Raw genomic sequence first — 25,594 nt, 5'->3', positions numbered from 1 at the left:
CTAATCCCAACACTTTGGGAGGCTGAGGCAGGAGGATCACTTGAGGCCAGGAGTTCTAGACCAGCCTGAGCAACATAGTGAGATCCCATCTCTATAAAAAAAATAAAAAAATTAGTTAGGTATGGTGGCCCATGCCTGTAATCCCAGCTACTTACTTGAGAGTCTGAGGCATGAGGATCACTTTAACCCAGTAGTCAAGGCTGCAGTGAGCTATCTATGATCACAACCCTGCACTCCAACCTGGGCAACATAGGGAGACCCTGTCTCTTAAAACAATGGTTTTGAATTTTACCAAATATTTTTTTGCATCTGTTGAGAAGATTTTGTGGTTTTCTTTGTTATTCTGTTATTGTGATGAATTACATTGATGGATTTTCAAATATGAAACCATTTTCTGACTTTTTAAAAAGGATTTCTCTAACTATTGTGTTGAAAATAGATTGGAGGGGCTACAGACAGAGGGACGTTATGAAGAGGTTATTGTAGTCATCCAGGAGAGAAATGATGGTGGTTCAGACCAGTGCAGTAGCAATGGAGGTAGTAAGGAGTGGTCAAAGTGTGGTTGTATTTTGAAATGCAGGATTTCTAGACATATTACATATTGGAGTGTGAGGAAAAACAATCATGAATTCAAAGTTTTTGACTTGAGCAACTGGAAAAATAGAGTTGCCATCAACTGGGATAGGAAAGGATGCACTTGAAACAGGTCGGAGATCAGGAGTTAAGTTCTGGACATGTTAAGTGAAAATGTGGAGATGTTCAGTCAGCAGTAAGACATATGGGTCTAGAGTTCAGGAGAAAGGTCTGGACCAAAAATATAAACATGGGAATCATTGAGGACTGAATGGGATTTAATACAAGGAGGCTGGATCAGCTCATCAAGGGAGTGAGTGTAGACAGAGAGAAAGTTCACTCTAACATGAAGAGATTGAGGAGAAAAGAAAGAACAACAAAAGAAGTAAAAAGTGGAATGAATCACTAGGATAGGAGGGGGAAAAAATTGAGCTCTCCAGGAAGCCAGTGGAGAACAGTGAATCAAGAAGGAGGGCGTGGCCAGTCATGCCAGATGCTGCTGGGAGATCAAGTGATACTAGCACCTCCAGCACAATCACTGAAAAAAGTAGTGGTAGTGGACATCATTATTTTGTTCTTGACCTTAGAGGAGAAAGATTTCAATATTTTATCATTGAATATGATGTCAGGTGCAGGTTTTTTTGGTTGTTGTTTCTTTGTTAAGGATGTTTCTTTCTAGTCTGGTTTAGCTAGAGTCTGTCTGTCTTTCTTTCTTTCTTTCTCTTTCTTTCTTTCTTTCTTTCTTTCTTCTTTCTTTCTTTCTTTCTTTTTTAATTAGGAATTGGTTTTGGATGGCCAGGCATGGTGGCTCACACCTATAATCACAGCACTTTGGGAAGCAGTAGTGGAAGGGATCACTTGAGGCCTGAAGTTTGAGATCAGCCTGGGCAACATAGCAAGACCCTGTCTCTACAAAAAATAATAAAAATTTTTAAAAAGGACTTTTGAAGAGTTTGATACATAAGACAACAAAAAATGGGGCCAGAGCTAGGAGGAGAGTAGGGTTAGGAGAATATTTGCTTATACACACATGAATTCTCTTTATTAATAGCTATCACAGCTAGATGAACTTAAACATCACACACTCAAACCCTGCCAATTCTACAAGGCTCAAATCCAAAGATCCTTTCCCTGCTCTAAAGAAGTATGTCTTCTTAGTTACACAAAGGCCTCAGAGCAGGGTTGTTGGTGCAGACTCTTTCTCAAAAGGCACACACATGACACCAGCAGAGCTGGATTAAGATAGATTTTAGTGTCAGTTGCTGCACAACACCAAGAAACACGATCCCCTTCCGACATTGGGCCTTAGCATCAGGTTTGGCTCATCCTAGCTCGAGTGTCCTTCCCGTACAAAGAGTTAGCTCTCAACATGCCATGATTGCTTCACTTAAGCTGGCTTTCACTGGTCTTCCTGCTCCACACCAAACTGGGACATGGCAAAGACTGGGCAAGGGGCACAGGAAGACATCTGTTTCTGGGCACCCACCTGTGTGAGCAGCAGAAACTCACTAGAGATTTCAGTGCTGTGGTAACAGAGCACAGGGAGGGGAGGCACAAGGATGTCACAGTGTCCCTGGCATCCTGTACCCTCTTCTTGCCACTGCACCAAGCCTTATAATATGCTAAGTTCACCAGCTGTGTTGTTTATAACTGAAGCCCAGGATTTGAGACGCTATCCCAGTGACTCCTCAGCCTTTGTGCAAATCAAAGGATACAAATGGATATATTGGTAGGGGATGACATAACCTCACTCCCTCAGCTCCTGCTCAATCAATACATAATGGCATCAGAGCAAGGAATGCTTGATTAAGTGTGTAATGGTGTGGGGCTAAGAGGGCTATCAGGATCTTTTAACAAGGACATCTGTACCACTTAAGTGTCCCTTTTCCCAGGACACTGCTGTTGTGGGCACTGCCAGTGTTGCCTTTATGGCTCCTTTCTGAGTGTCTTGGCCAACCAGCCCACATTTGCATAGGTTCATTTTTCCTCTACTTACATTAATTAAATCAAAGATGTGATGGCAAAGTTTTGTTGGCCAAGATGCCAGAAATTTAGAAAAGATTTAACTTCATGAATTCTAGAACTTTTGCATTTATAACCTAAATGAAAGTGTTTTGTTGGACAGAAATTGATGAGGCTTGTAAAAATCACCAGAGGAGGGGACTCTGTGCTCCTTGACAGCCCTTGCACATCTCCCGGGTGAGTCATGACTCTATCAGTGGAATTCAATCGGTTTGCTTTAAATGAGACTATCAATCTGCCTTTCTCTGGCCCCCAGCACATACATTTATCATAATGTAAATTACAGCATTGCAACCTCATAACACTGCTGTTGCTTGTCAAGGATGACCATGAGCAAGCTTCCTAGGGATCTGGCCTTGTGGGCAGCATGTCTTCCTCTCCGGGGTTTCTGTGCTGGTTCTGCTGGTCTGGTCGGTGGTCCTCCCCCTGGCTGACTCCTGGAGAGACAGACTGCCTTTGCAGAGATGCTCTGTTCTCAGTGCCCTGCAGGGCTGTGGGGAAAGCTGGGCTTCAAGTAGCCACAGACTGGAACGTCCATCGTTACTGCTCCTTTTGGTCAGGAATCCTCCTCCTTTGTGCTGTGTCCAGACCCTGCTGGCTCAGCCCAGGTGGCACTACAACAGAGGCACTGTGGGTCACTGTGATAGCCTGATAGCCATTTGCCTGGCATTCCCCAAATAAGGGATTCAGATAGGCGAGCACAGTGTCTTCCCCTGGCATCCGCATCCGTGGGATAGATGGCCTGGGTAGTGCATACAACTTTCTACTCTCCGAATGTCATTTCCAAATATACCTCCATTTGCAGGGTATAGTAACAAAAGGCTTTGGAGCAAATCAATGTGGATTCATTTTTTTTTTTTTTGTTTTGTTTTGTTTTGTTTTGTTTGTTGAGACAGAGTCTCACTTTGTTGCCCAGGCTAGAGTGAGTGCCATGGCGTCAGCTTAGCTCACAGCAACCTCAGACTCCTCGGCTTAAGCGATCCTACTGCCTCAGCCTCCCGAGTAGCTGGGACTACAGGCATGTGCCACTATGCCCGGCTAATTTTTTCTATATAGATTTTTAGTTGTCCATATAATGTCTTTCTATTTTTAGTAGAGACGGGGTCTCACTCTTGCTCAGGCTGGTCTCGAACTCCTGACCTCGAGCGATCCACCCGCCTCGGCCTCCCAGAGTGCTAGGATTACAGGCGTGAGCCACCGCGCCCGGCCTCAATGTGGATTCAAATTCCAGTTTTGTCACTGATTTTTTGACATTGGGAAAATCACTTTATTCTTTATGAGTTTCGGTGTCCTCATCAGTAAAAATAGGATAATAATACCGTCCTCAGAGTCCTAAAGGAACCTGAGCAGAAAAGCTGGGCTCAGGATACAGGCTCAATAAATGTTCATTTCCTTTCCTCTGAGAGATTTTATAGGCTAAGTTAGAGTTATGAAATCCCAACACCAGGTAGGACCTTGCAGCTCAATTTTTATCTTTCTTGGGTATTGTGAACACGAAGGGCTGATTTGTCCAGTGCAGCAGAGGACACACCTACCTGACCACAACTCCTGGAGGTGGAGACCAACCCTGCCCCAGCCCTGTCTCTGCGGAGCACAGCATGGAGCCTCGCATAGAGGAGGTCCTCCGTGAGTATTTGTGGAGTGAATTAAGTTCAGTGGGTTTGAAATCTTAGACTCTGATGTGGCAATGTTTTGGCTTAAATTTATTTGTCCACACGGAGGCACAGTCACAGGGGAGCCATAGTCCTCTGGAAGTTGAAAATGATGCTTCTTTACAGGGGGCAGTGGTTTCCAGTTAAAGTGGGTTCACAAATCCAGCTCAGTTAATCTGCATCACAATCCTGAGAGGCTGCTGTGTACCTCAATCCTACCAATGAGGAAAGGCACCCTGGGCAGGAGGAGAGGGAGTACAGGGGTCTCCCGTCTAGAGCAGTGACACTGGACCTTGTCCCAGGCTTAGTGGAGAGAACTGCAGTGTTCTTTTATTCTTTCCTTTATGTCACAGCCGGTGCCCATTGAGTATTTTCCTGAAATCTTGATAGGCTAGTGGTTCTCAACTGGGGTCCCTGCCCCCCGCAGACATTTGGCAACACCCAGAGATATTTTTTGTTGTCACGACTGTGAGGTGAAATACTCCTGGCATCTAGTGGGAGGCCAGGGATGCTGCTAAACACCCTGCAAGAGTGCACAGGACAGCTGCCCAAAAGGAATTATCGGTCAAAATGTCAATAGTGCCAGGGCTAGGAAACAAGGCAATAGATGTAATTATGAGTTTGTCAAAAATGAGTGAGAAATGTCCCCAAGTTTTCTGAGTTCTTTTGAGGAGAGTTGAATTCTAGACATCCACTAAGCTGTGAGACCAGAATGTTCTTCTTGGCAGAATTGTTGTTTGCTCTTATATCCCTGGGAAACTTCTTGCTTTCATGTTTTCTTTTCTTTTCTATTCATGAACATTTATGAGAACAAAAATTAGGACATGAATTATTTTTGTGTCTCCCCAGAGCACTGGATCCATGGCTCTGTACTCCATAAGGACACAGTACTTATGAATCTTTGAATAATCATAAGACCTCATCATCATTATTATTATTATTAATGAGAATCTTAAAAGTGAGAATCGATTGAGCACTTACTCTATGTCAGGTGATTTTCTAAGAATTTTGTATGTATTATGTTGTTTTAATCCCTCAGCTACCCCATGAGCTGTGTATTATGACTATTCCCATTTTACAGATGTGAAAACTGAGGCATCAGGAGGCTAAATAGTTTGATCACAGTCAGAATTAGTAAGTGGTGGCATCAAGATTTGTAGCCAGACGTCCTAGTCTGGATTTGGGGGCGGGGAACACGTGCAACCGTGTGATCACATGGCTTCACTTGCTTAGACGTCTTCAAGGCTGCGATCAGTGTGAAGACCCTACAGAATGGAGAAAGGAACAAGACCCAGTGCCCTCATTTTTGGTGTGTTTTAGCCTTTTCTGCAGGGCAAGAGAGAAGCAGACAGGAATCAAGCACAGACATCTCTGGAAAGAATCTCAAGTAAAATTAGCAAAGTCAAGAACTTTCTTGGAAGGAAGAAAGAACGTAGGAGATGAGATGGCAACGTGTAAACTTTTCCCTAAATGTCTTCTTCTCCCCACTCCTCACTAGGGTGAAAAAGGCAAAGGAGAAAGCAACAAAACCCCAGGCCAAGTTCCAAGCCATGAGAGATTGGCTCCATCCACTGATGCCCCGGAAGATGAGTCTGCTGGCACCAGGGCCTGTGGGGACAGTGTTCTGTATGCTGGAGCTTCAGTAGCTGTGATGAATTCCAACAGAGCTCTCTGTTACTGGCTCTTACACAGATACTACTGGATTCATGATTTTTGTCTCTTGTTAAATCCTGTTCATACTTAATGTTCTATCTGGTTTTGCGGGATTCATTAGCTTGGAGGATATACTCATGCTGAAGAAAGAACAGACCAAAAACTTGGGAGGAACTAACTAGAAAGGTCTGTAAGTGATATCTGTGGACACTTATCTCATTTATTCATTCATATATTCCTTTACCAAGCATACATTGAGCCCTGTTTGCCTGGACCTATGCAGTCCCTGAGAAAACAAAAATTAAAAAGGCATCAGCAGGAAACATGACCAGACTAAGGAACGATTGCCATATAAGAATGCAATTGCTCCAATGGAGGCCACAGAGTGGAGAAATTTTAAGCACATGCTACCTGGCTTCAAATCTCAGCTCTGCCATTAACTAGCTCTGTGACCTTAGGCAAATTGTTTAATCACTGTATGCCTTGGTTTCCCTCATTTACAAAATAGAATAATAGTACCTACCTCCTAGAGTTGTGATGAATTAAGGTGTAAAGTGCTTAAACAGGTGCCTGGCACCCAGTAGGTCCTCAGTAAAGGTTAGTTATTATCACTGATTGATTATTGAATATTTATGAAATAAAGGTTAGTTTTTGTCCTGTACTGAGTACAATGAAAACACAGGTGAAGGAGAGCCTAAGTCTGTCTAGGGGGCCAGAGAGTGTTTCTGAGAAGGTGGCATGTGGGCCAAGATGGAAGAGTGGGCAGTGGATTGCCAGAAAGCCCAGCAGAGTGAGGGCATTCCAGGAAGAGAAGACAGTATATGCAGGAGTGAAGAGGCCTGAAAGAGCTGGCATATTTGGGGAAGTGCATGTAGTTCAGAATTTCTTGGTCACAGAGTATAGTGGGGGAGAGGCAAGAGAGGAGACATGTGAGCAGGGACCAATTCCTATGCTGTGATGAGAAACTTGGCATATGCCTTGTTCAAAGTCATTGAATAATTCTAACCAGGGGAGAGACACGTTGCCATTTTCACATCACTCTGGCAGCATGGGAGGACAGAGGGGAAGGACAGGAATGGAAACAGAGAGACCAGCCAGGAGGCAACAAGGCACTGGCAAGAAGCGATGAGTGCTGTAAAGCCCTGGCAAAGGCACCGAGAGAGGAACAGAAAGGAGGGCTTTTAGGAGGCAGAACCAAGAAGACCTAGTGCCTGATTAGGGCTGAGAGAAGAAGAATCTTGGGTGGCTCCCAACGACAGGGTGGGCGTGGATGGCGCCATTCCTGAGAAGGGGACCTTGGAGGAGGAGCAGGTTTTGCACGTGACAATGAGTGAAGCAGAAGCTAAGGTGAGAGTTTCCAGTGGGACAGGTGGGAGTTCAGTCATCAGCAAAGCCAAGTTTGCTCAGGAGAATGTGGAGGAATAGGCGGGAAAGACTGAGCTCACAGAAGGGCTGAGAAGGGCAAGCCATAAAGACATGGAGGAAAGACAGCCAGGGAATGAGGAGAACAGAGTAATGGGTGGTTGCTGAAACCAGAAGACACATCTCAAAAGCAAGAAAGTGGCCCCCAATGTCAATACCACAGAGAAATCAAGTAACATGGAACCAAACAGGTCATTGAGTTTGTCAGCAGGTGCTGTCGATAACCTGGGCAGAGGCATTTAAGTGGTGAACCAGCAGCCAGACTGTGGTGGGTGACGGGGTGAAGCACAGCAAGGACACTCAGCAATCTGATTGTAAGGAGAAGTTACTGCTTTTTGAAATGAAGTTTTAAAAGATACCTTTAATCCAAGGTGCCCAACAGGAGATCTCTGAAACAGCTTGCTGTGATGAAGAATAGAATCCCAACAAGTAGGGAACTCTTGGGGAGACAATTTAAAAGATGAACATGTATTAAATTCATAAAATAAACTCAGCAATTTTATAAAGGAAAATAATATGTTAGAAGTTGTTTACACATTTCACAAACTCTAACCACTACTGTGCTCTGTGACAAGACTTACAGTTTCTAGGAACTTATTTATGTATTAGACTCCCTCAGAATATACTTCATGTCCTTTTGTAGGCAAAACTTCTAATAAATGTATTTGTCAATGGCTGGTGTAGTTTATGGACATTTGGCAGCAAAATATCCAAATTTCAAACCAGGAACCTTTGTAGTATCAGATCCTCACACATTTTATATGTTGTTTTGAGATTCATAGATTCACATAAATTTACTTCCCTTAGATCATGAGAGTAAGGCTCATATTTCGCATGAAACATTGAGTTTTCTCTCAATCCTAAATTCTTATAAAAATTCCAAAGGCAATATTTTCTTTAGACCCAGGGAATGTATTAATATTTCTGGCTGGAGTGAGGTAAAATCTTTCTAAAAAGTGATGTCAGAATATCAGAGGGACAAGTAGAGAAATCTCAGAAGTTACTTACGTGAGTTTGATGCCAACACCAGTGACTCTAATATTAATACCAGTGATGTCGACTGTTTCCCACTGAGGTGGCCACAGGAGTCTCCATGGGGAAGGTTGTTTTTGAACTAACATTTGAAGAATGACAAGAATTTTGGTGGAGAAAGGAACCACCCAAGTGAAGGGACTGGCATAAGCCAAAACCCAGGGTCTGAGATATAAAAAAACTAGTTGAAGGAGAGTAATTTAAAATATAGTGTTTATGAAGGAGGTATTTATGAAGAAAAGTAGTAGGAGATAAGACTATAAAGGATGACTAATATCAGAGTTTTGAGAACATGGATTAGGGCTTTGGGTGTTTAAGGAGTCCATGTTTAGTAGGGCAGGAATCAGTTTCCTTAAAAGTATTTTTGAAGTCTCAGCCAAATTAGGAAGTCTAAACTCACACAGCCTGATGCAGTAGGAGTGAAAAGCAGAATTCAAAGGTGTAGTTAAATTCTGGCTAGCAGGGGATGGGAAGATGGAGGAGTAAGGCAGCCACAGTCTGTGATGGGTTCAATGTGCCACTGGAGGGGTGGGGCTGCCAGGTAGGTGGAGTCATGCTGGCTGCGCGGGGCAGGTGTGCGCCAGGGGTTGGCTGGGGTGTTGTCAACAGCTTCATCTGCCTGACTGGGCTGTGGTTGCCCAGTGTTGACCAACTTCTCCTCCACATGCCTGAATCTCCTTGGAGGAAGTAAGCTTTCGTGCTGGCATTCCTCACCCTGACTTGAACTTGGGTCCTCTGGAAGCAGAGATTCCTCTGTGTGGTCATGCTGATGGGTAGATTTTAGAACATTCTCTGAGACCATTTTTATGGGACCAGGAGAAATTGTTGAGAAGTTAAGTGTAAGTGGAGGAAAATCAATAGATTGGATTTTGAGGTAGGTATTTATTATTGCTTTGTCTGCCTGCTTTTCCTTCTACCCTTCTCTGGCATTCCCTTTCCTTAGGGAAATGTCTATTTTTCTATTCCATGTGGGTCTGGTGGCACTACCACTTGTGTTCTGGTCCACTGAGCGACAGGTGTGGGCATATTCCCAGAGTCTTGCCAAACATGGTGTCTTATCCTCCATACCACAGTGATTGGACTAAGATGTGGACATGTGACTAAAGCAGGACCAATCAGAGTCCTTCCCTGGAATTTTCTGGATCTGCTAGTATGATGCTTAGAAGATGCAACCAAGATTGTTCTTTGGTTAGAGAGAGTGAGAATGAGGCTCCCACATTGAAAGAAGCGGAGTGGAGAGGGAGGGAGACCTGTTAACTTCCCTTTGAGTTCCTACATTCACCGCACTGTGCCCTCTCCCCGCTACTCCTTTCTTTTCTGCTTGAGTTAGTTTGAGTTGTGTTTTGGTCACTTCAACTTAAATAGGAGTCCTGATTGATACAACTTTCTTGGTCCCAGACAGCCAGGAAAGCCTTCTGAAGGGGGGACCCTTCATTTAAGCTTAGTCCAGGAGATACATTCACAGATGTGCCATTTTTCAGCATCCCCTACCTTTGCATTCTCAATTCTGCAGAGTTATGTTTTTCTACAGAAACCTCAAATTACTTGCTAACAATGTACACAGGGAGCCTGGTCTTTGGGTTTATTTTCACAACAAGGAAAATAGATTTTGCAGAGTATTTCTGAAAAACAGGTGAATATTGTGGTAATAACATACATTAACTACTAAAAAGAAAAGTAGTTCAGAGAAAAGGCATTATCACTAAGAGTATCATTAAGGTGTTTCATTATATAGTAAATGAGATGCAGTTTCACACCCTATCAACTTACGTTTAAGACACTGTGTGTGTGCATGTGTAAGAAATTTTGCTACAGAAAATAGGGCAACTTAAAACCATTACAAAGCCTCAGAATCTTTATATTAGGCAAATGTTTCACTTGCATTTGTTTGTGTGTATATATATTACAAAGTGTGCCGCTAATACACTTCCTCGTCAGAAGCGTTGTTGCTATGCAAACCCACGCGCGCTCAGCTGTGAGTGAGTTGGGGCACATGAAAGGGGGAGCCAGGAAATGTTCCTGAAATGAGACCACCTGACCCAGCCTCACCACTCAAGGTGGGTGACTCTGGGGCATGAGGCATGGCATCAAGAGTGGCCGGGCCCCTGGGATGAGCTTGGGACCTGCAGTGGCAGCACTGTGATTCTGATGGTTCCTCTCTTTGGAGCAGGACTCTAGGTGGCAGCTTGCAACTGATGCAGGATGCTCTCAGTTTGCACCTGTGCAAAGCTAGTTAGCACAGCAGCAGCAGGAGAGAAAGGTGGGCCAGGAGGAAGTGAGACAGGACACAAGGTTCAGTCCTCTTCTTGCACTGCTCAGGTCTAGTCATGTCCCTTGTGAAGTCAAGTTTGCCACAGCAGCTTCAACGTGTAGTCAGCCACCATATCTACAAAAGCCTTGAGACAGGATGATAAGTGAAACATGCCACAGTCTGTGATCTTGCAACTGATCCCATGGCCTTGACCACGATGTCTGTGCTTCCCTCACCTCAGTGAGCACTTCGGTGGGTCAAGGCTGCTAGCCCGTGGGCTAGCCCAGACCTCCCTCTCCAAGGGGTCTGATCCTTCCCAGGCCATTGTTGCACAAATGGCCTATTTATAGTTATCTTGGGTCACAGGAAACCCTGAGAGACACCCAGAGGATCTCTGGTTTCTAGACACACTCCTTCCTGCTCATGTTGGAGAATAACAACGTAGCTCCTCACGGCCATCAGGGCCAATTGCCCCTGCCAACAGGATGACTCCTTGCCTTGCCTGCTCATCCACTGATGAACAGGTGGCAGTTGTGGCTTCTAATAGAATTCCAACCATAGCCCCATCTTGGGTCCTGGGGCCTCTAACCAGCATGAGACAGGGAGTGCAAAGTCCACGGGGGGCCACTGGCAGTGATGGTGGGGAAGGAACCATTCCTGTTTCTACCCACATTACACTCAAGTGATCCCCCTGCCTCAGCCTCCCAAGTAGCTAGGACTACAGGTGCACCACCACGCTTGGTTAATTTTTTCATTTTTTGTAGAGACAGGGTCTTGCTATGTTGCCCAGGCTGGTCTAGAACTTCTGACCTCAGATGATTCTCCTGTCTCAGCCTCTCAAACTGCTGGGATTACAGGCATGAGCCATCATGCCTGGCCTTGGTTCGTGTAATATAATATTAAAGCAGGCTCTTTTGTTTGTGAACTTGCTGGGCCTTTCAATCCTTTCTCCACCTCTTCTCTTTCTGGTTTATCTGTTTCTTTCTTTCTCTTCTGGATGGAGAACATAAAGGCAAATTCCAGAGAGAAAGAGGTTTGCTTAGAGGAGAAGGTTGGGGGCTTTGGTAAGTTAGGTGTTTGGTGAATCCATTGGCTTCATGATTTTCTTTAGGGTTAAATGAGAATTGGCTTCAGGCAAGGGTGAATAGGCAAACTATCGGAGTACCTGCTGAGAAATTGGATTCAGAGAGGGGGAATGAAGTGGAATATGTTCCTCTCAGTCTCATTGATCTTCCTTTCCTTTGAGGCATTTCCTGCAGGCTTCATTTAAAGATATAGAATTATAGGAATTAGATATGTTACCCTATCTACAATGATGGCAGGATCATTTATCAATGAAAAAAATTCAATGGTATAGTTTCTGGAACACTCTTCATGCCTGACTTGTTTCTGAGATATTTTTAATTGAATTTGAGTCTTTTTTTTTCCTTTAGACAAAGTTATCAACCCTGTTCCACTGAGCTGCAAGAAGAAATGAAAGGCAGTTTGACTATCAGGAAACCCTGAGTCAAATGTGAGAGCCAGAATCCATGCCTGCCCTTTGTGGTGTAGGGATCCACAGCTGTTCCCTCCTCATTTGCCTCAGCACTGCTGAGGGAAGGGAGCGATGTGGTCCACTATGACCTTCATTTTCCCTAGAAGTTTTCTAGGATATGCAGCATCAAAATCAAGGGCTAAGCCATGAGAGTTGGGAATGTGCTAATCTGGTGATGGAGGCAAAAGGTAGAGGAGATAGGTCTGCTCTTTATTTCTGAATCTGTTGTTGAAGCATGGATTGGGGGAAGTAAGTGTGTTAGTGTTGAAAATGTTTTCTTGCTTGCAAAAGGGAAGGGAATGAATCAAAAGCATCCTAGTCTCAGAATTGGGTTCCAGTTTAGAATGCCAGGTCTGCAATCAAATACAGGCACAGATTCTTCCTTATTTCTCATTCTCTCTTTAAATCCCTTCTTTAGTCTTTAATCCATTCTTTCTTTAATTCTTCTACTCTAAATTGTGTCCTTAGAACCTAGAGCAAATGAAGATGATAATGATCAAGATGATGATAATAATATTAACAATGATAATATTAACATTAATATGAGCTATAATTTATCAAACACTTAGTATGTATTAGACACACAAACACATTTAATGCTCAAAACAATCTTAAGAAATAGATACAATTAGTCCTGTTTTAAGGATGGGAAAAGTGAGGCCCAGAGTGAGAAAGTGATTTGTACAGGGTGATAATGAGGTAACAGCGGAGTTGGGATAGGATTCCAGAATATGTTTTGCCCCTAAGCCCATGTTCTTAACCAGTATCTTACTTAATAGGAGGAGAAATGTGTTCCAATGACCCCCAGGTGCAGAATCCTTGGACTCTCAGACAGTGCTTATGTTAAATCATCACTATCTATCTTAAAACCCTGTCCTTGGTCAACTTGAGGATATGTCCTTATCTTCTGTGGACACGTCCTATCTTCCATAGCTTCACAATGGACGTAGGCCACTCCAAGATCTGAGTTTCCAGCCCTTTGGTCCTAAGTGCTTGCTGCTGACTGCATCTTCACAGGAGGATGTCATCAAATTCAGCAGCTGATCATGCAATTCCAACATTCCTGGGCCCTCCCTCTAGTCATGGGATTCCTTTAACTTCCCAGGCTTAAAACCCTGGAGTTTCTAAACTCATCCTTCTCACCACCCCATATCCAACTGGCCAGCTAGTGTCTCCAGTTGCATTTCCCTGGGGCTGCCTTTGGTCTAGCCTTTCTTTTTCCTTTTCACTGTTGGCACCACCTAGTCCAGGTTTGTCCATTTCCTTTCTAAATGGGTCTCCCAATCTTCAGGACCACTGTCTTCTGGTCCACCTTGCACAAAATGGCAAAGTAGCTTTCCTTTTTTTTATTTAAAAATTTTTTTTCAGCCAAACATTGTCAACCAATGGATTAGCTTTCCTAAAACACTGTTTTCCTCATCTCTCTTCTTCTTAATTTGGCAGGACTGGGAGGCCTAAATCTGTCTTGAACCAACACCAAACTGCACCTAAAGCTGATCCTTTATTTGAGAATAATGCCCAGCTCAGCTTCTCACCATATGCTCCTCAACCCCTGGGAGCCAAAGCCACAAAGATCCTTAGACTCACTCAGAAACTCTTCTGCACCCACCAGTCTCTTTTCAAGAGCTGCGAACATCCAGCAACACTGAGGGAAGCTTAGATTGGATGGGACTTGGCATCTAGAGAGAGACACATCGGGACCCAAGACTAACACCTGCATCATTCTTCCAACTCTTGAGGCCTCCTTCCTACCATCAGCCCTTGGCCTGGTCAGGCAGGCTGCTGTTTTCTCTGTGCTGTCAGACTAAGCTTGTCACCCTAGAATCTGAACTCAGATGGTGATGTCACAGAGGGGCAGAGTTGCAGAAGCAGCTTCAAGGAAAGTAAAGAATTTCTTTACTTCTGAATGTTACTGTAACTTCAAGAAGCTTCACTGAACTCATAAAGACCAATAGCTTCTGGGGCAGTGGTTGATTGAAATAACTTATTTATAAGTATTCATATTGGAAGGAAATATATTGTTTTTGGGGGGTGGAGAGTGGGGATAAAGTGACTTTTATTCCTTTCAAGGATGATACAAGTACTCTTACAGCACTTTGAGATAAAGACTTTTTACAGAATTGGGCCAAAGTTATATAATAATAACAGCTATTATTTATTGAATACTTAATGGTGCCTCATACTGTGCTAAATGCTTTGACTATATTAACTCATATACTCCTCACAATAACCCTATGAGTTATAAGTCATTATTATCTCCATCTTACAGATGTGGGAACTGAGGCATAGAGAATTTGCCCAAGGTGACAGCTGATAAGTAGCGGAGTCAAGTTCCGAACAGGCAGACTGTCCCAAAGGTAATGTTTGTAACTAATTGGAATTTTAAGACTTAGAATAAGAAGGATATCTGATTGATCCCTCTTTTTGACAGGTGAGAATTCACCCTGAACAGTGATATTTATGTAATGTCTTTAGGCCACAGAGAAACAATGATCACTAAATAGGGACTGATTAACATTTTTAGAAAAAGCCTTGGGAAGAAGACAGTCCTGTTCCTTACAGAAAAGGGAACCATGCCATTTGGGCTAAAATTTGATGTTATAATATGATTCTGTGTTGACTGGCTACTCAGATTTGGTTCATTACTGTAATCCTCAAGTATTTATTAGGCACTTACTAAATATTGGGTGTTATGCAAAGGAATGAAGATAGAAGAGTACAAAGGCCTGGCTCCTGGCCTCATGGAAGGTTGATTCTTTAGAATAAAAGCTTTAAACCATAGTTTGAAAAGAGATGAATCCAAAAGGACTCTTCTGTTTGGCTGCATCAGTCCCTTAAAGAACTCGGGAGGAGTCCTTTAGCCTAGAGAGTAAAAGTGGAGAGAGGACATCAAATCTAAGAGTAAACTCTGACAGCACACAGGAGGGGATTGGTTTGGGACTACTCTGTGCTCTGTTTAGTAGAGTACAAGAAGGTGGAATTTCTGTGCAGGTTATGCTCGAAAAAGTGCCAAGTACCTTTAGGCACTTTCAAAAACTCTCTCTTGGTATTGATACTGCTGGTTGCCAAGCCAGTGAAAGTCTTCATTTGAGTGGAACAACTTGGGGAAATTTCCTGGAGCACAGGGAAAAGAAAAACAGAAAAACACCCTCGAACTGGATGAGTGGGCCTACCACCAACACTCAGGCATGTTGCTTACGTAGGTGAAAATCCTGACTTAGGCTAAAATTAGTGCCCATTTGGGGGCAATCAAAATAAGCCTAATTAGACACTGGCCCAATTGGAAGAGTTTTATCTTAACTGAGGAGGGAGTTTTTTTCTCTACAATGAAAATCTAACTTTGAGACTCCTGATAGGTGACTCAGAACTTGCTAAGGTACCCAAAGGCTCTCAGATTTGGAGTGGAGTTAAGGTCAAGATAAAACTGAACATATCCCCAACGGCTGGTGGGTTGCACACAGGTGTGGACCTGAAGCCTGCTTGCTCAGGTCACAGGGCAAGAAGGGGAGTGATAAGAATAATTGAGGATGGATGAAAAATTTAAAATCCACTCCTTGTTATTGGGGAGAATTTTTCTTTCTTTCAATGATGCTACTTGCTTGGGAGCAGATGGAAGGAGCAGAGGCATGATGAATGCTGAGTCTAAATTCTCTTGATGTATAGACAGCTGTAGTGGGTGTCCCCCTGCATCACATTGATGAGGCAGAGACCCTGCAGCTGTCCAATGGGAGTGACACATTGTTTACAAATCTTCTGTACTACCCATGGCACTGGGGAGCCACTGGGGCTGTGAATCAAAGGATTTCCATTCAGATGGGATGGATGTGGCGGAAGCCTTTTAAATTGTAACCTCCACTTCCCCAGACCATGCTAGCCTTAAGGACGCTGAACGAGTGTGAGTAACAATTAGAACGATAACAGAAACCGGGTTTGACAATGAGCTCCCAGACAGTAGACCTGCCGGGACCCCAAGTTTCCCTCTTGCCAGCACAGTCCCTGGTAGTTTCTGGGTCCTACCTGGCACCACTCAAGTTCTCCCACAGCGACCAATGCATAACTCCGCTGTGGAGTCACATTCCAACACGTAGGGAAAGGAAAATCTCCATCATCGGTCCCAAACCCCTGGGTTTGACTCATTTGACTACCACTAATTTGACTTCAAGAGACAGTGGGATTTTTTTTTGAGGGGGGTAAGAAAAAAAGAAGTTAAAAATTCTTGTTTCCTAGGAGAATATCTTTCCTTTGCAATCCTTCTCTAAGTCTCACTTTTGGGTTTCCTTCTTCTTACTGTCATCTTCCTCTTCTTCATTAGATTAATTTGGGAGAAAGTTCATGTGTCCTACTTTCCAGAAGTTGTGGTGAGATGGCCCCATGGCTGCCTCTTGCTGGCAGCAGCCCCTGCTCATGTGCAGCCAGCAGGCCGTCACGCCGAGCAGAAGGAAGGCATGGATGGACTGGCTTGGACCAGTGTTTGAGGCCGTGAGAGAAAGCCCCTGTCTTCCTGTGTGTGTCTCTCTGTGCTGCTTCTCACCAGCAGAGCAGTCAGAATGGAGGCCTCAATGAGGATGCAAGCCTTGGGGACAAAGCTAGAGGGCCACCTGATCTGCTTCCAGCCCAGCCCACCAGCTGAAGACCAGGTTAGGCCAAATGTCCAGGGCCACCGTGTATGTTGGGTATTTTGTGCATTTGGGGCACAAAGGTACTGACTAAGGGAGCAAAAGAGGAGACTGGATCCACTTCATGTTCCTCTGGTTAAGCTAACTCTGCTCAGAGGAAGGGGCACACCAACACCGAGCCTGGGGCTGTCTGCCCAGAGGGCCTCGTTTTTCTAATTTGCACATTGGCTGCCCTGCAAAGTCCATCCTAGGGATAGGGGTGTGTGCAATTTGGAGGTGCCCATTGTGCTACTGATAGCCCTTAGCATCCTATGGCAGCTGTAGTTGGAGGAATTCAGGGTTTGGAATCATAGATTTTCTCTCTCCTTTTCCTTCAAACTTTAGTCTTAACAGACACTGGCAGGTGTGCCCTGCTTGTGCCATGAGGGCCAATCTTGGCCTTCCTGTAGGGAAAGGACTGACTTTGTTGGGAAGTTTGACACTCTGATTCTCTTATGTGTGTGACAGGGATTCTAAGTAGCTTCCTTTATGAGAAAACATGTGAATTTGGAGAACTGATTTTTGGAGACCATGGGTTAGTAAGAGCTTACATTGCTCTATTCCCAAGAGAAAATCTTAGGTAAACAACAGAATAGAACCAAACCAGGATGGGGCTGGGGCTTTATTCTTTATGCCTTACATTATGTCATGAGAACTTTTGCATGATTGATGCCTTGTGGAATGTCTGTTAGGAAATAGAGATCATCCACTTCTTGGAGCCCCACATTACAAAGAAAATTTTTAACTATATGGCATCTCCGTTAAACATCTTTGGGTGTAAATGAAAGAGGTTGGTCACTTCCATGGGGGAAGCAGTGAGCAGCTGCTGTCCCTAGACCTTTTCCTCGGACAAACCTCTTTCATTCACCCTCCCCAAGGCAAGTGGCAGCTGAGTCTCAAATCTCTACTCTGATTTTTGACAGTAATCAAGAAGCAATTTTATTAAAGAAAAGGGATGAGAAACTAGTTTGAGCACTATCTGGTTTTAATTTAACATTATCTTGAGTAGAAAATAAAGGATTTTATTATTTTTTAAAAAATCCCCTTTTGACTGGTGTGTCAGCATTTCAGTTACTGTCTTATAAAAATAATGTTATTGATTTGAGGCATGACAAAGAGAAATGACCTACTCTTTAGCCAAAAATTGCCTTATGAAGAGTATGTGACCTGTTTTGTTTTGTTTTCTTTCCAGAAACTCTTTGTATCTTCTCTTATCTCCAGTACTCTAAAATTTCATGATGCTGTACCTTGGTCATTGTGCTGAGTGTATGGTGGGCCTTTGAATCCAAAAGCTTGTGTCCTACAATCTGGGACCTATTCTCCTTTTGCGCTTCTTTGAAAATCTCATCCACCTGTGTTTTGTCCTTCTGGAGCTCATAGTATTCAGATGTTAGATTTCCTGGACTAAACCTCTAACTTCTTCAAAAATCTTTTCTCTCATGATTTCACTCTCTTGATCTTTTATTAATTATTATTTTTTTAATTTTAAAACAAACCCAAACCTACAGAGAAGTCACAGATATAGTAGAAATAGCTTTTTTCCTAGGCCATTTGAAAGCAAGTTGTGGACATGACACATCATGGTATCTGAATGCTTTAGTGTGCATTTCCTACAAATGAGGACATTCTCCCACAAAAGCACAGTATAACCATAAAAATTAGAAAATTGACATTTATACATTACTCTGTCTAATTCTTAGACCCCAACCAAGTTTTTTCCACTTTCCTCAATAATGTCCTTTATAGCAAAGTGATCCAGTTCAGAATCACATGTTGCAGTTAGTTATTTCTCTTTAGTCTCCTTCAATCTAGTCTTTCCTTCATGACCTTGACACTTTTGAAGGGTACAGGTCAGTCATTTCATAGACTTTCCCTCAAATTGGGTTTATCTGATGTTTTCTCTTGATTAGACTCAGGTTATGTATCTTTGGTAGTAGGAATATCACAGAGGGGCTACCACGTGATTCTCATTGCATCCTCTCAGGGGGTGCACGATTTCCATTTGTCTTATTATGCATGATGTTCTTTTTGATCATTTGATTAAGAAGGTATATGTCATACTTCTCTGTAAAGTTTCACTTTTTCCCGTTGTAATTAACGAGTACTTTATGGGAAGGAATTTTGAAACTCTGTAAATATCCTTTTCCTCATCAAGCTTTCAATATAGTCATGTATTTACATCAGTTTGGACTCATGCTTCCTATTTTGTTCTGTAGATTATACTCCTTTAGTATCTTCAGTTATTTTGATACTCAATGAAAGGGCAGCCTTGCAAAAATAACAGGAAAAAAGCACAATTTCCCCAATAACAGTTAGAGACCAATCCTATGAGCTCTCTTGCTAACAGGAACCTCATGGGAACTCTGTTTTGCACAAATTCTGAAAAGAGCTGGGCAGGCAGAAAAGAAATGTAAATCTTTCTCTTTTAAAATTGCTTTCGAGAATCTGCTTTTTACAGAGTTCCTGAGTGAACAGCCGGAGTGTGAGCTTCAGGCATTGGCCATATCTCCAGGGCAGAATCACTTCTCCAAGCCTGTCTAAGGCAGGGGAGCGAACTCTTGGACTTTGACATCCTGCCACTGCTTCTGTTATCAGCCTGCGCTGAGAAGAAAGACAGGAGAGGATGCAGCAGTTTCTCAACTGCACCACTGTTAATTTACAACTCCCTTTTGAAAGAACTGAATGGCTGGTTTTCAAGGCCAGCACATTCTTCCTTTTTCTACCTCCATGCGGGCCCTTTTTCCAGCTCGGAAAAAGTAAATAAACTTCTTCTCCCTATCCTAATCTTTGGAGAAATCTTTCTCAAACCCTGCGTGTACTAGCTCACACCCTAACACTCAATTTGTTTCCAATTTGAGCTGGTTCCTGGTTCTTTTGACATGTCCCATCATTCTTTGAGTACTTTCTTACTTTTAGACATACAAAGTATTCCAGACTTGCCCGGTACTTTCCCTGCCTTAACATTAGCCATCCTCCTAGTAGTCAATGGCACTTAGAAAGCAAGATCTGGGTTCTGTGGGCTTGTTGCTATTGGGGTATTGCTGTTACCAAGCCTTCTCAGAGAGCAAGACACACAGTACACACATGTACAAACATATATACACAAAAATATTTATATATACATTTTCTTTCTATATCTATATATGTTAAAAACCATATATATGTAGGTTCACTCTAATACCGCTAATACCATGGGGTTTATTCTAGTTTTCTCTCTTTCCATATTTTATTAGATTATTAAATATGAAGTGTCCGATTTCCTTAAGTATTAAGTTTGACAGTTGATATCTCTGACATTTCATTTTGACACTTCTTGTTTTATGTTTATTGTAAAGGTACACCCTCAGTCTTTCAAACCCATGGTTTGGCTTGTGATTGATTATCTTTCACATTTTTTTTTTAAGAGCAATTTTTGTGAAACCACGGATAAGTCAAAAATTCATGTTATTTTTGAACATGAGTTCCGTTGTGAAACCAGTGCTGTGCAGACAGCTCAAAATATCAACATAGTGTTTGGCAAGAACGTGGCTAATGAACACACAGTACCTCGATGGTTTGAGAAATAGAAGAAATTCTCTTGGTCTGTTTTATTTTGCTTTCTGGAGTCTCTTATCTCCCTTACCTTTCAAGCTTTCTATTAAACTTCAAAAATTTTACAACGTCATATTTTTAATCTTCAAGAGCTCGTTCTTGTCCTCTGAATGTTCTTTTTAAATAGCACTCTGATCTTGTTTATGGTTATATTTATTCATATCTGGCTGAGGTGAAAAAGGTTGCTTTCCCCCGCCCCTCACCCCATTCTCTGCATTGTTTCTGATAGTTCTAAGTTTCTCTTTTTCATTGTTTATTTTGGTCTCTGCCTTTCATGTAGGAGCCTTCCTCAAGTATCTTTGCATGTTCTGTCCATTCATCTTACATGAATATGAATATGAATATTCAGCCAATAGAAAACTGAATGGAGCTCTGGGGTGCAGATGGGGCTTGTCAAAAATGGATGTCACCATGACGAAGACCCCCTTATGCCTCCTTGTTTCCCTTGTGTCACAAGACAGTGCTACACTCAGGCTTCCCTATGTCACAAGTGACATCTGACCATGAAGACAAGCAGTTATTAGGAAGAAACCCTTGACAGCTTTCTCAAGTTATTAATCTATTTCTGCATATTTGTTCCATGTAATGATGTGTAAAAAAAGATCAATAACTTCCTAGACTTGAGAAGGCTGAGGAGTGGAGCCATTGTTGTGTGGCACTTCTCCATTTCTTCCTCTTATAAGCAGATTTTAGTAAATGTCAATCTTGATCCAAAGTTTGAGTCTCTATTTTAAAAATAACTGAAGGATATAGATTTATGTATACATATAGATTTATGTTCTAGTTCTGTCTGCAGAGGGGACCTAGGATCAATGATACCCTGGTAGCTAAGAGCACACTTAGAGCCAATCCTAGTGTTTAGGTATCATTCTCCAGTAAAAGCAATGAGGGCTCCTTTGAGAGACGACTCATTCCAGGCTAGGTTAGGAAAAGTACAAGATGAACGTAGAATATCTTATGGTGCCAGAAAGTAAGAAAGTACTTAAAAAATGATGGAGACATGTCAAAAGGACAAAAAAGCCTACTTAAAAAAGTTTTCACTGGCCTAATCTGGGATACTTTGAACAGCAAAATAAGTAATGAGAATAATGGTGTGTAACCCGTAGAATAATGTAAATATCCATGAGTCCATACTGATATAGATAAGTACTACTAAATAAATAAATAAATGGAGGAAGAGAAGAAATCTCTCGCTGTAGAATTTCAATTAAAAATGTATAAGAAATGATGGAGAAAAGGAAAATCACCATTTGGCGATCACCATGGTAAGAGTGGTTACAGGCCAAGAAGCATCAATGCATGCAAAAATTAAAGGGTCACCATTTGTTGAAAAACAGAGTAGCCTTCTCCCCACAATATAATTATTTATTACAAAAGTGACATTAGAGTGGAGAAGGCTTGCAGGCTCCACCTTAACCAAGTGGTCAAATTTAGCATCATCAGTAAGAAGACACATGGACGTCATTTGCTTGATGCACCTGATACAGTGCACTGAGAAGGAACTTTGTCCAAGAAAACTGACCAGTTTTCTCTAAAAGTATCAATGTCATTCAAGACAAAAAAATAATGATTTGTCTTAAATTGGAGGTGACTACGGAGACGTGACAGCTAAGTGCAGTGTGTAGTCCTGGATTAAATTCTGGACCAAAGAAAGAAAATTGGTGAAGTTTGAATAAGGCCTATAAATTAATTAGTAGTATAATATAAATGTTAATTTCTTGATTTTGATAATTATAATATAGCTATATAAAACATTAACATGTGGGGAAGCTGTGTAAAGGGTATACGGTAACTTTGTGTACTATATTTGTGACCATTTTGGTAAGTCAAATTGTTTTAAAATGAAAAGTTCCAAAAAAAATTTTAATAAAAATAATTAAATCAGGGCTGTGCCTGATTGTTACACAGAGCTTAAATGCCATCATAGATAAGTCTTTCTCTGGTGCTATTCATTTTCTCCAAAGACCCTCTCCGTCAGCCTTCTGGGAGGGGGGCAGAAGAAGGGAGGGGGCAGAAGAAGGGGCTTGGAGTTTTATTATTTTTATTATTCATTCAGTATGTAGGTGTTCATGCAATTCTCTCATTTTCATTTGGTGCTTTATCCTTTACTGAGCCTTGTGTCTCCATGCCTGGAAACTTTTTGGCTCAGTTTCTCCAAGGAATATGCCTTTTGTTCCCTATAGAGTGTAGAGGAGGGCTGGCCATGTGGTTGCATGAGGCAGGAGAAAGGACAAGACTTGGGTGTAAATGCTTCTCCTTAAGACTTTGGCCAATCAGGTTGTTTTCAGTACCACACCTCATCCTCACCGTCAAAGGTACCCAGTGCTTCCAAACCCAAAGGCTTTTAGGAGCTGCGTGGTACAAATCATTTTGCTTCTCATTGGCCATTCCTCTGAAGGCAGTTGAGTTTCAAAGTTCTCTGATGAGTCACCAAGCATCGATTCACTTTCCGTCATCTTGCTTTCTGTCTTCCCTCTCATTCTCTTTGTTCATATGGTTTATTCCTTTAGATTTCTGCACTGTCATTTTAGAGGCATTTCAGTGGACCATCAGAAAGCAAAGATAAATACATACTTTTACTTTCCAGGCTTTACTGGAAGTCCTTAAAATATTTTGTACCATTTCTCTGAGTAAGTCCATCTAGTCATCAAGCAAAATGGACTTGGGCTGATGCTGTCACATTCAGAATTCCTGAGATATATAGGAAGATTAGATACCTCCTTTTAACCCTTGCAGCCTGAGACACTGGTACTTAAGAAGGCCTTCTATTCATGTGATATAGACCAACATAGGTTTTCATTTTAGAAAATAGTGTCCCCCAAGATATTCAGGCAATAGACCTCAAGGTGTGTCTTAGAGGTCATTTTCTTCAGAGGTTTGGCCTACATAGGGTCACTTGAATAACACTTGAGATGCAGCCACTCTGGGAAGGGGGGAAGTAGAAAGTGAAGAGGGAAGATAACATGGCTAAGAGCACGCACTTTGGAGCTAGACTCTCTGGGGTCCAATCCCTTCCCAGCCACTTGCTTGCTTTATATTCTTGAGTAAGTTATTTATCCCTTAATATTTTCAAGCTATTCACGTATAAAAATGGATATAATAATACTCACCCCATTGGTTCACTGTGAAGATTAAGTAATACAATGCATATAAAACACAAATGGTACCTAATTTTATTACCATAGCCTATTAAAATAGTTTACTTACTGGACCTTCTAAGGATGACAGAGGCAAATAGTAGGAAATAAAAAAAGTCTTGTGCTCATTCAAGAGGTGAATTATGATAATCTTGCCACTTAGAATCGAGCTTGAAAGCATGGACCTGATCCTGCACTCCCCCGGATGCTCGGATTTGGTTTTGGTGTCTTAGCCATTCAGGCTGTAGGAGTCACCTTCCCTCTCTGTACTCTTCCCTGCGAGTGATACACTGCTTGCTGTCTCCTTAGCAAACTACAGATCTTTCGGGTGAGGCTTCTTGACAAAAAGTCCATTTTTCTCCTCCTTTGCAGTCTGTTCAGCAAATATTCCCTGCTTTATCCTTTGAAGGTTAAAACCTATATGTATCTTTGGTGTAAAGTGCTGACACCTAACCCAAGCACCCAAGGCTTTCCTGATACTCCAGGTGGGAAGCTTTGCCTGAAGGAAGCAGCTGTATGTCTTGCAGGGCAGCTGCCTGTCAGTGAGACCATTAGACACATAGGAATGTCGACCAAGGTATCAGAGAGCATGCTTCCTCCCTCTCTCTCTCTCTCTCTCTCTCTCATTTCCTACTTGTGTAGTTCGTAAAAGGACAGGTTCATAAGCTCCATCCTGTGTGGTTAGCTGGTGGCTATCAGAGGGTCTTCTGGATCAAACAGAGGTCAAGATTTGGTGGATTCTGTTCTTGAACTTTAGTTGCTTCCCTCCAAGGAAGTTGTAAGACCCATCTCAGTGCTACCAAGAAAGTTTCTGTTACAACAATAAGAAAGAGCAGCTGTTGTCTCCAGGATTGTTGTTCCAGAAACTCATAACAGCACGAGTCTCAATTTTAATATTCTTTTATAGAGGAGCTTGGAGCAGACATTGTACAGCTGGCAAATGGTTTTAATCATAACAGGGTGTGTGCTCATTAAGGAGGCCTGCAGACACCAAGAGGGATGCTGAGTATGACTAGAAGCCTTGCAGTTTCTTTAGAGAGCAAAATGGGGAAGAGAAGTGATGATTGTTGTCTACAAAGGCAGAAGAAGAGAGTCTGGATAACTTCTTTTAAGAGCATATTTTGTGGAATAAGATTGTTTTCACTCACATACAGACAAATATTTTAAAATACATGTTCTTCTCTCTAACCCATGGATAAAACGTTTAATGGAAACTGAGATCCACTTCATGCACATGGGACACTAAGTGACAAATTCACTTCTTGAAAGTATTGCTTTTTCTATTATAGGTGAGAATTTTTGAAATCCATTAAGTAGTGCTCTTCTCAGACCATAGAAGATGATTTCCCTACAAATGGATGTTGAAACCTGTCTGCAGTACAAGCAAAGGATTTGAGCTCAGGCTTCGAGCTTTGCAGTCTGAGCGTGTCTTGCTTTAGTTCCTTCACTGATACCCAGTCATTGGGTAGGAGCCACCAAGTAATTGATTGCACGTAAGAAAGAACCCAACCCTCTTGTTCCTCTATGAAGTTGAAAAGTCAAACACAACTAGAGAAAGATCTGGATAAGTCAGATGAATCCATCTTCACTGACTATAACATTGACCAGTCCCAAGAAGAGATGAATTTAAGAAGCATCTTCAGTAAATAAATGGTCTTTCAGAATTTAACATGTAGGATATTATTTTTTAAAACCAAGATCCAGGACTACTTTGAGGAAGCATTAAGAGTTCAGCTGGTTGCCCAATCAGACTTCTCAGAGTAGCCCTTAGTGGGGACATCTTTGTCCAGTACCTGACTCTTCAGCATCAGTATGTGCAGGTATGCCCTGGCTCTAACTCTGAAGTCTGGAGGGACACCTTCCAAACTTATATGACACTGATTTATAAACACATTAACATAGGACTTCTACAATGAAAGACTGGGCTTTTCAGTAGTTGGATCCACCTATCTGGATCACCTGTCTCCCGGTGTCTTTCCTGGAGACTATAAGGTTCCTTGGTGAACTTACAGTCAGAGAAAAGTTTACCTAGTCCCATGGGACCAGCTGTGGTAGAACTGAAAGATTTGTCC

Source organism: Eulemur rufifrons, chromosome 2 (genome assembly GCF_041146395.1).
Source record: "Eulemur rufifrons isolate Redbay chromosome 2, OSU_ERuf_1, whole genome shotgun sequence".
NCBI lineage: Eukaryota > Metazoa > Chordata > Mammalia > Primates > Lemuridae > Eulemur > Eulemur rufifrons.
Note: the sequence above shows the minus strand (reverse complement) of the source record.